Source organism: Neophocaena asiaeorientalis, unplaced genomic scaffold (assembly GCF_003031525.2).
Source record: "Neophocaena asiaeorientalis asiaeorientalis breed wild unplaced genomic scaffold, Neophocaena_asiaeorientalis_V1.1 scaffold180, whole genome shotgun sequence".
In the NCBI taxonomy this organism is placed as follows: domain Eukaryota; kingdom Metazoa; phylum Chordata; class Mammalia; order Artiodactyla; family Phocoenidae; genus Neophocaena; species Neophocaena asiaeorientalis.
In genome coordinates this window covers 4,295,371-4,306,578 of record NW_020173697.1, presented here as the reverse complement: position 1 = coordinate 4,306,578, position 11,208 = coordinate 4,295,371, and positions in this window count along the sequence as shown.

Here is an 11,208-nt window from a genome sequence, read left to right as displayed (position 1 = left end):
TGGTTTGAAATCACACAATTTCTGTCCACCCACGCTTTTGTTTTACTTAACTGAGTCGGTCTTAAATAAGATCCTCTTGAGATCTGTATCTTTGAAAGGTATTCTTTTTTGTTAATAAAAGTTGGTCAGTAAGACAAACTGAAGTCTGCCTAGAATTAAGCTACAGTGTGTCCATAGATTTGTATAAGATTGTTGACCTTGCTGGGGGAAAAGATAGTAATTCTCTGGATTATTATTATTTTTTTTGCCAAATTTGGGGTAACACAATTATCACCAACATACTTTAAAACAGATATTTTTGTTGGTGATGGTGCTGGTGGACTTTTGAAGGAAAATTCTCTGTATGAAAACGGGAATTGACAAGTAAAATCAGTGAAATGTTTAAGATCGCATAGTTGAAGGCTCTCAGACCCAATAAAATGCTAAAATTGAAAAGGATGCTAATCACAGTACAGACTGAGAAAACACACGCTGCAAAAATAGTAGCTACCAAACGAATATCTTTTTTAGAGCTAAAAGTCACTGGGATTACTATTTAGGGTTAGACTGTTAGTGAAACATGGATTAATAAAAGACAATGAAAACGGAATCAGAATTCCTCTGTATTCCTTAAGAGTGATTGATTCTAGGATTCAGCTAACTTTAAGCTCCTGATCCAAGATAAGATTTTAAAAGGAATATTTATTTCCAATCTTTTTAATGCTTTCAAGACAATAGATGTCACATCTGGCTTCTGGAATAAACACCTCTTTCTGCATTTGTTATGAGAGCTGCTGCAAATAAAAGACAAGACTGGATGCACTTGGAATTCCAGGTCCTGGGGTGAAACCAGACTCCTACTGAAGCAGTATGAGGCTCTGGATGTGGGAACCATTAACACTACTCATCAGGATTAAGCCCCTGACAAGGCACTGCCCACCCCTGGAGGGTAGCACCGGCATTGATAAGGCCCAGAGTCCCTAGGGCGTTCAGGTTCCTAGCCTGTCCTGGCAGAAAGGACTTTTGTAGGGGCTGTTGATCATGAGGGACCTAATTAGGGAAACCCAGGTGATTGTGTTAAACCCAGAGGACAGGGAGAGGTGGGAGGGGTCCATTTTTGTCTAAGTTGCCAGATCAAAAGTCAGAGGCAGCTTCAGACAGAGCTGGTCCCAGGTGGTTGCTACACTGATGGACTGCAGATGAGCTGTCGAATTCATCTTTTTTTTTTTTTTGGGGTATGCGGGCTTCTCCCTGTTGTGGCCTCTCCCGTTGCAGAGCACAGGCTCCGGATGCACAGGCTCAGCGGCCATGGCTCACGGTCCCAGCCGCTCCGCGGCATGTGGGATCTTCCCAGACCGGGGCACGAACCCGTGTCCCCTGCATCGGCAGGCGGACTCCCAACCACTGCGCCACCAGGGAAGCCCCCTCATTTTTTTTAAATGTAAAATCCTTGATGCAATCCACTTCAGTTTGTTGTTGTGTGTGTGTGTGTTTTGTTTTGTTTTTGGCTGCGCTGGGTCTTTGTTGCTGCGTGTGGGCTTTTTCTAGTTACGGTGAGCAGGGGCTACTCTTGGTTGCGGTGCGTGGGCTTCTCGTTGCAGTGGCTTCTCCTGTTGTGGAGCACGGGCTCCAAGCACACGGACTCAGTAGTTGCGGCGCACGGGCTTAGTTGCCCCGCGGCATGTGGGATCTTCCCGGACCAGGGCTCGAACCTGTGTCCCCTGCATTGGCAGGTGGATTCTTAACCGCTGGACCACCAGGGAAGTCCTTGAGTTAATCTTTGATACTGCATGCTGACCCTGTCTGTGACCACTGGACCCTGGCAGACTACCAACTAAACAGTGACTAAACTCTGCCTGGTCTGTCCAGCTGTGCTTAATCCAGATCAGTAGCCCTGGGACCATTTATCCTTTAGTTAGCACTAGGAGGATGATCCAAACGCCTCTTTAAAAGGCTTCACAGATGCCTGAGCCTTCACATTTACACTGGATTACAGGTCCAGCTGATGCAGCAATCCACTTTTTTTCTACTACAATTCCTTGGAATCTAGCTCCAAGCACCAAGTGGCACATCATGGATTCTCAATAAATATTGACTGGCAGATCTCCATTAGCAAACAGCCATGACCACCATTAAACAGTTACCCTTCCTTCCATCCGTTTAGTCATTTACTCATTCGAAACATTTATTAAGTGCCAGTTATGGATCAGAACTGTGTTAGGCACTGGAAAAGCCAAGATGATGCAGGTGGTGTGTTCCAGGAGCTCACAGGCCACTGAAGAGTCCTGGAGACACGGAGAATCCTGTATCCACATAAAGAGGTAGAAGCATCAGGTCATCTTTATCACACTCCAGTCTTCCAGATGTCTTGCTCCAGATCAGCCTCCTTCAAAGAACTGCTCTAATCATTTTATTCTTAGAAGATCACAGAGTTGATCAGACCTAAAAGTCTGAGCAAGTAGTGTTATTACCAGGAAATGACAAATGACACAGCCGCAAAGGGCAGTACTGATTAGTACTTGATTAGGGGACCAAGCTCAGCTGAAACAAGGACTTCACCTGGTGATGTTCCGGGGGTTGGGGGTGGGTAGGCAGTAGCCAAGACCAAGCATGAGGAAAGCAACCAAGGAGACAGGCGATGGGAGCTTGGGGAGCAGTTACTGCAAGGATGCAACCAACTTCTGCTGAGTAATATCTGTCTTGGATGAGGTCATTCTCCTTACCCTCCAATTTTATTTTTTAATTTCTGAATATAAAGTTGTAATATACATTAATTTTAGAAAGTCTGAGTAGTATGGAAAAATACAGAAATGATCATATCCCACCACCTAGAAGCAGCCTCAACTAAACATTTAGTAGAGTCAGTACTTCCCTACTTTCTTTTTTTAAATAATTGAGATAATACTGCTCTTAAAATTTTATAACTTGCTCTAAAAAAATAAAGCTTCATAAAAAACATGAATACTTCATAAATATTTCAATGGCTACACAGATATGCCATTGGACAAATGTTTAATAAGATAATGAACTTTTAGTAATAAGTTTTCACTATTTTTCCTAACTTTACGTTGCTATGCGTAACTCTACGTTCAACATCTTACGTTTTGGAAGGTTACCTTAGTGTGGATCCTCAGAAGGAGCGCTAGATCCCAAGACGTGAGAAACTTAGAGTCATAACACATACTGCAAATTGCTTTCTAAATAAAGCAGTTTGAAATTAGAGCAAAAAACGTTTTGTCATTTAGAAGTAGTATGTGAGAGTGCTCTTTTCAAAACAGCATTGGGAATTCTTGTTAAAAATAATCTTTGCTGGGCTTCCCTGGTGGCGCCGTGGTTGAGAGTCCGTCTGCCGATGCAGGGGACACGGGTTCGTGCCCCGGTCCGGGAAGATCCCACATGCCGTGGAGTGGTTGGGCCCGTGAGCCATGGCCGCTGAGCCTCCGCGTCCGGAGCCTGTGCTCCGCAACGGGAGAGGCCACAACAGTGAGAGGCCCGTGTACCGCCAAAAAAAACCACAAAACTTTGCTAATTGTTTTGTATTTCTTTTGAAGTTAAACAGCAAAGATGCTAGCTATTGACCAAAAGTTTGTGCTTTTTTTAAAACATAAATTTATTTATTTTTGGCTGTGTTGGGTCTTCGTTGCTGCACGTGGGCTTTCTCTAGTTGCGGTGAGCGAGGGCTACTCTTGGTTACGGTGCGTGGGCTTCTCACTGCAGTGGCTTCTCTTGTTGCGGAGCATAGGCTCTAGGTGCACAGGCTTCAGTAGCTGTGGCACACGGGCTCAGCAGTTGTGGTGCACGGGCTTAGTTGCTCCGCGGCATGTGGGATCTGCCTGGACTAGGGCTCGAACCCGTGTCCCCTGCACTGGCAGGTGGATTCTTAACCACTGCTCCACCAGGGAAGCCCTCTCACCTTTCTAAGCTTAGCGTGAGTTTGTACTAGGAGGAAGGCGGCGGTCCAGCCAGGGACTACTTCCCAGTCCACCCTGCATCCCAGTGTGTCCAGTGACTCAGCGTTGCTGATGCACTGTGGGCAGGAGAGATGCGTGTCACGTCCAGGCCAGGTTTTCTCAGGAAGCATGTGTGCCTTCTCCACTTACTGTTCCCCTTCTGGGTGGCTGAGGAGGGTCCTGTGGCCCCAGGGGATGGCAGAGCCGCAAGGTAGAAGAACCTGGATGCCTCAGTCATCATGGGAGGAAAGCCACTGCTAGCTAAGCACAGCTGAATTGACTGGACTCTTGCATGAGCAAGAAATAAATGTTTATTACATTAGCTCACGGAAACGCTGGCAGTCACTTGTTACAGTAGCTAGCTTTATCCTCCCCAACATAGGTATCCACATAAAAGATGATCACACAGAGAGGACACCAAGTGCTCCTTTTCTTTCATTTTAACTGTAGAAGCCATATATACGTGTCACAATGAACATGAAAAATGCATTACCTAAAAATTAGGAATGGAATTGATGTCTCACACAACCACACTTTCAACCATTCATCTATCCATCCAGGCCATCACTTAACAAATATTAGGGGTCACTCATGTGTAAGACACTGAGAATTGGTTTCTGTGATTTCCTAAGCACATCCAGATGACCCCCAAATGACCTAGGCGCTGGGTACCATCCTACTTAGAGCCGGTGGCAGTCCACCCCACACAGACGTATCTGGAGCACTTCCGTTAGGGAAGGAGGTGAGATTTCGAGGTTGTGCAGCTCACACACGTTTAGGGAGTGTGGACAGCCACTGCCCCCAAGGACAGTTTTGGGGAAGAGGGTCCACAGGCTGGATTGAACCAAGAACGTATTGGTTATCAGGGTGATCCATGGACGCTCTGAGACCAGAGAGAAGAGAAAGCATCCTTGGGAAGAGCCAAGATGGGGGGATATGGACAGTCAGGTGGGAAGTGGTCTTCGCGTTCTGCCGCGGATGCGTGAGCAGACCCTCCGGCGCTTCTCGGCAGGCAGGACAGCGAGGGCCCTTTCTGTTCCTTGATGAGGAGTGGCATTCAACAGGTCAAGTTCAGAACAGTATTTTTTTTTCCTGTTACTACTTTCTGGTTTTGAGCTGTATCTTGGATAAACCGAGGCCCGCTGTCTTGGTTTGTTTAGCCTTTGCCCCCTCAGCAAGTTCATATCCTTCTGGTCTGTCATCAACTCAAAAGTCTCAGTCCAAATTCTCCTCTAAATACCATCGAAAGCAGATGTGGGGGAGACTCCAATTCCTCTCTAGCCGTGAATCTCTGGTTCCAAACCACAGTGGTGAGGCAGGCATAGTACAGACATAGGAAGGACAGAGCGCCCAGCACCTCCAAAATCCAACAGGGCAAGGGTGGGTCACACCTCAAGGTTCAGGGATAACCTTGGGCTCAGTGTTCTGGCCTCTGGCCCATCTCACGAGGTTCTGCCTTCCAGACACACTGGGACAGGGATTCTGGAGCCCCCCTTTGCAGGGCTCTAGAGGGCCTGCCCCGGGGACTTTGCTGGGTGGGAGCCCAGGCATGCGGCTCTCTCTACGGGAACTCACCACACCACAGCTGAGTCCACTGGCTCCCCTCTGCTGTCGCGCTGGCGTGGCCCTAGCGGGGGCTCTCAGCAGCAGCCCCACTCCCCGCTCGGTTCTCTGCCTGGACCTAAGCCTCTTGGAGGCATCCTTTGAAGTCTGGGAGGAGGCAGCTATGTCCCCATAGCTTTGCTCCACCAGGGGGGTGATGGAGTGCAGGGGGGTGGGGCAGAGCCCCTCCTTTGAAATCGGTGGACCCCAGGCCCTTGCTCTCAGGGCCTGTGATGGGAGGGGCAGGCCTGATTCTCACAATAATTGATCAACAATTCCATCTTTGTCATGTCTCTCCCCTTGCTTTTTTTTTTTTTTTTTTTTTTGCGGTACGCGGGCCTCTCACTGTTGTGGCCTCTCCCATTGCGGAGCACAGGCTCCGGACGCGCAGGCTCAGCAGCCATGGCTCACAGGCCCAGGCGCTCCGCGGAATGTGGGATCTTCCCGGACTGGGGCACGAACCCGTGTCCCCTGCATCGGCAGGCGGACTCTCAACCACTGCGCCACCAGGGAAGCCCTCTCCTTGCATTTTATTATAAGCAGTCAAGAGGCATCGGGCAATTTCTCTGACACTTGGAAATTTTCTTGGCCAAATACCCAGTTTCACCCCTCGAAAGCCGTACCTTCCACAAAAGCCTCCGAGGTAAGCGTAATTCCTCTAAGCTCCTTGCTACTTTGTAACAAGGTTGGCCTCTCCTCCATCACTCAGTCATCTGTTTGTCACTTCCATCTGTGATCTCATCAGAATGGGCTTCCTTGTCCATATTCCCACCAAAACTCTGTTCAGGATTCCTTAGGTATTCTCTAAAAAACTGAGGCCTTCTCTAGAAGTCTATTCTTTTCTTTCTGGTCTCTGACCAGAATCGCCCTTCGTGGTCTGTTCATGGCAACTGGGCTTCTTCCAGCAGGAACCTCCAAGCTCTTCCAGCCTCTCACCATTACCCCATTCCAAAGCATCTTCCACATTCTTATGGATTTGTTACAGCGGCATCCTACTCTCGGTACCAACGTCTGCCTTACTCGGTTAGGGCTGCTATAACAAAAGCCCACGAACTGGTGGTTTATACACAACAGACATTTATTCCTGTAGTTCTGGAGGCTGTGAGCCCGAGATCATGGCACTGGCAGATTCCGTGTCTGCTGAGGACCTTCCTCCTAGCTGACGGCTGTCTTTTCACTGTACCTGCACCCGCATCGGCAGTAGGGGCGAGGGAGCTCTGTGGGGTCGCTTTCATAAGGGCACTAATTCCCTCATAAGGGCTCTGCCCTCATGACCTCATGACCTCCCAAAGGCTCCACCTCCTCACAGCATCACAATGGGTGTTAGATTTTTAACATATGAATTTGTGGGCACATAATCAGTCAACCTATAGCACCTGCCAGATAAATTATTTCTGGATAAATGGAAAATTCTTTATCGCTTAACATTTGGGACATTTGAGTCATGGAAATAGGTGGTTTTCCTCTTTTTAGGCACAAATATTCTCTAACTGTTGATGCGGCACCGAATTCCAGGCCTTTCCCTTTCGTAAATCACCACCATGAAATTGATGAGAATGGCTTCAGAGGCCACCCACAAAGTAAGGAGGTAAACTGTGTTCCTTCTGTCCTCAGGCTTTATTTCCTCTTCCCAGGGAAATGCGTATTTGTCACAGGGCTGTTTATTCCTAGGTCTCTTAGACTCAGAGCACCTTGTCATGGCTACAGCTGCAGTGCGGCTGCTTCTTTGCATGCTTTTCTGCTTAGGTAGGAATCATTGCTTGATTAAATTAGCCACTGGAGGGCTCCATCCCAGTTTCCAGGAAAAAAAAACATCTGCAATTGTACTTTCCTGGCACATAACTGCATCTCTGCAGTTTTCAGTGGGTCATACCTATTTATACAGGTGAAATAAGGAGCCAGGGCATAGAGCTCGGCTACATTCAGAATGTTCATTTAAAAAGTCCAGAGATTTTTCTGGAAGCCTAGAGTGTATTTCTGTGGGAAACAGCATGAAAATGAGACTTGAATTGATAAGCTCTGGTTTATTTATTTTATTTTTATCTCGGGCATCTTAAAATTCATAGCAACTGTTTATATTCAGGATATGCAGTTCATTTACAGGTGTCGCATGAAAAAGAACCACTTTTTGTTATGCACTATCCATTACTTTTCTTCCTGTCCAATGAAAAGACTTTTATTATAATCCAGTCTGATGGTCCAGATGCTGCATACCTTCACTTTCACAGTGCTTCCTAGCATGTTCTACAAGATGACAATAGCTATTACCGGAAGAAAATTATCGGGACCTCCAGGAGGAACAAAATTGAGTGCAATTCTTTACTACAGAGCTTATCAGCACACCAGTCTGCAACTCCTAGAGGGGCATTTCATGCACATTTGCTGCTCTTCTTGGAGATGAAAAGCAAGGTTCCAAATGTTACTATATCAAAAAGACATGCCTGAGAAGAGAATCCAAAACCTGAGACCACACCTCTTCTGAGAAACGGGGAAAACCACATGGAAAGTATAAATTATTGTACTGCCTGATGCTTTTGGAATTTCCTCCTGGACCTCATTGACAGGAACCCTTATAGGCATTACAACACAGGGGCAGACCCAGCAGTAACCGGGACACCCCCAGTTTTGAAGTTCTAGCTCACTCTCTTGTAGCTGTCAAGGGCTGCACTTACCATTTTATTTGTCTCTTTTTAATTTGGAGAAAAAAGTAGTAGCTAGGGAGTCTGGTAAATGCAAGCTCTTGGTGACAAATGTGACTGTGTTTGTGGATTAAAGCACATGAGCCCAGACCAGGGGAGAGATGGTCACGTAGGGGGGATGAAGGAGCAGCGTGTGAGCTGCTGATTTTGAAAGAAAAATCACTAGTCTCATCATTTCACAATGAAATAACTCTATAAATCACCAAACATGACAATAGGTAATACAGACTTTTTTAAAAAAATTAAAAAGGCATTTTGTGGCTACTGAGAACTCACTGAAAATCGTGACTGGCTTTGGGCAGATGAATTGATTTTTCTTAGTTTTGATGGATCCACCCTCTAGATCATCCCGCTGTTGAATTCCCTAGTCTGAGTCTATTCTTTCCTGTATCGCTCATGTCTCTCCCCACCGAACCTACCCTCTAAACACACCAGAAGATTAAACCAAAGCAGCCTGCCCTACTGGACACTATTTTCTTTCTTCTTTTTTTTTTACGGTACGCGGGCCTCTCACTGTCGTGGCCTCTCCCGTTGCGGAGCACAGGCTCCGGACGCGCAGGCTCATCGGCCGTGGCTCACGGGCCCAGCCGCTCCGCGGCATGTGGGATCTTCCCGGACTGGGGCACGATCCCGTGTTCCCTGCATCAGCAGGCAGACTCTCAACCGCTGCGCCACCAGGGAAGCCCCCTACTGGACACTTCTGATTGGCATTTTTATTTATCTGGGTTGAGGAAAAGGAGAGGAACCAGCATGAGCCGCCCAGGTGCATGAACACAGGACTGTGCAGATACAGACCCTCCTGTACAGGGCTGTCAGATCAAATCCTGCTGCCATAGGAAATAAAGAAGTAAACCCAGGCAGGAGCTCAGGAAAAACCTGTCACGTAGCCAGCACCAGCGGCGCTGGGAGCTCGCAAATGGGACACATATCTTCCAGACACGCTCTTCGGTTAGAGGTTTTTTTTTTTTTTTTTAATACAATTTGAAAAAAACTTACTTATACTTATTTATGGCTGCGTTGGGTCTTCATTGCTGAGCGCGGGCTTTCTCTAGTTGCTGCAAGCGGGGGCTACTCTTCGTTGTGGTGTGCGGGCTTCTCAATGCGGTGGCTTCTCTTGTTGCAGAGCATGGGCTCTAGGCACACGGGATTCAGTAGTTGTGGCTTGCAGGTTCTGTAGTTGTGGTGCATGGGCTTAGTTGCTCCATGGCATGTGGGATCTTCCCGGACCAGGGATCGAACCCGTGTCGCCTGCGTTGGCAGGCAGATTCTTAACCACTGCACCACCAGGGAAGCCCTAGAGTTCTTAAAGGCTGCTCTTAGAGTGGAGAGCGTGGAGTCCACTGCCCTGTTTAACCCCGAGACTATCTTCGTCGCTCCTGCTGAGGTGACCCCTTTGGTCAACTATCAGATAAGCCACACCTGAGCCATCGTTCTCCTTTCCTCACTTTGTTCCTTTGTCTGTTATTCCACCTCCACCTCCCATTTTGGAAAGTTCTCTCCAGGGTTCAGAAATGGACAATGTTGGTTCGAATCTCTGATCCTTCACTTCCCAGCTATGAGAACTTAGACAAATTACTTGATATCACCAGGCTTTAATTTTCTCAGCGGTAACTACAGATAATAATAGTACCCCCTTCACAAGGTTGTTGAAGGGATTAAGGGGTAATATCCATGTAAAACACCATATTGAGCTATTATTATTACACAGCATTCACATCTCAAATTCACATCCCACTCCCTCATAAAGTCTTCTCCGATGAGCCATATTGGAAAGGATAGTTTCCTTTGCTAATTTCCTGTAGCACTTACTGTGCTCATGACCAATAGGGCCATAGTCTACGCGGCCTTCTGGTCTGGTTATTTGTGTACATGTTTTCTCATCAGAACTAGAGGCAAAGTTTCTGGATGGCAGGGAGTGTCTTACGCAGTATCTAGCACAGTGTTATCCTGTAAATTTTTATTAAGTCAAAAAGTCAAATGGATATTTTAATGAATTTGTCGAGTCAATCAAAGGTGTAGGTGGTCAGAAACCAGTAGCGATCTTAATCCATTACTCACATATCTGGAGAACTGGGGCTGGGATTCAGCTCCTGGGGACCCAGAGGCACCTGAGTGAGTGGGTGCCCAGGTGTGGGAATGAGAGGCCAACGAGAGAGAAGCCCCAGGTCCACTTGGCCGTGTCAGACCTTAGCTGAGAGAGAAGATGTTAACTCTGAACGAAGATTGAAATTTTAACTCATTGCACCAGACTGGATATAGTCGTCACTGAATCGAAACAAATTTTTAATGACTTAACATTGCTGGAGGCTTTTGGATATCTGAGGGTGACTGTAAGAATTTTTGTCCAAATGCAAGAGGAAGAGCCTGCCCGAGAGTGGATCTGAATGGTCAGGTGGGGTTTCACACCAGGAGGCCTGCTGCAAGGTACCAGGTTCACGAGCTGACTCAGTGTGGCCTTGGCCAGTGGAACAGCAGCGAGAGATAGAAGCGTTTGCAGGGTGGGGAATGAGAGGGAAGACCGTCCCCTTACCCACGGTCTCACGGCTATTACCACCTCCATCTCTCCAGCTGCCTTGGCCGCTGCAGAGGATGTGGTGGTTTCCGAGACCCTGGGCTTTTACTTCTCTCTCCCCCAGGTGACAACCTCCTGCCATCTCCCGTGAGCTCCCTCCCCAAGTCACTGCCCAGCTTTTGCTTCTTGGACCTCACAGCTCAAGCCAGGAGCAAACCCTCCAACGGACCAGGCTCTCAGGGAAGTTCTGATCCTTCCAAATCTCTGTTAGATTGCTTTTATCCTAATGTTTCTATCGGGACGCATTGCCAGTTGCCATGGTATTCTGTGCAAACAGAAGCTCTTTTACTCTGTGGGATGCTTCCATCATGCAGTGTCTGTCACAGAATGAACTGCTATTAGAACCAGTTTATAGGTTACACCTCTAGTTGGCAAGCCCTTGAGATTTTATTATGCGTGTTAGCTG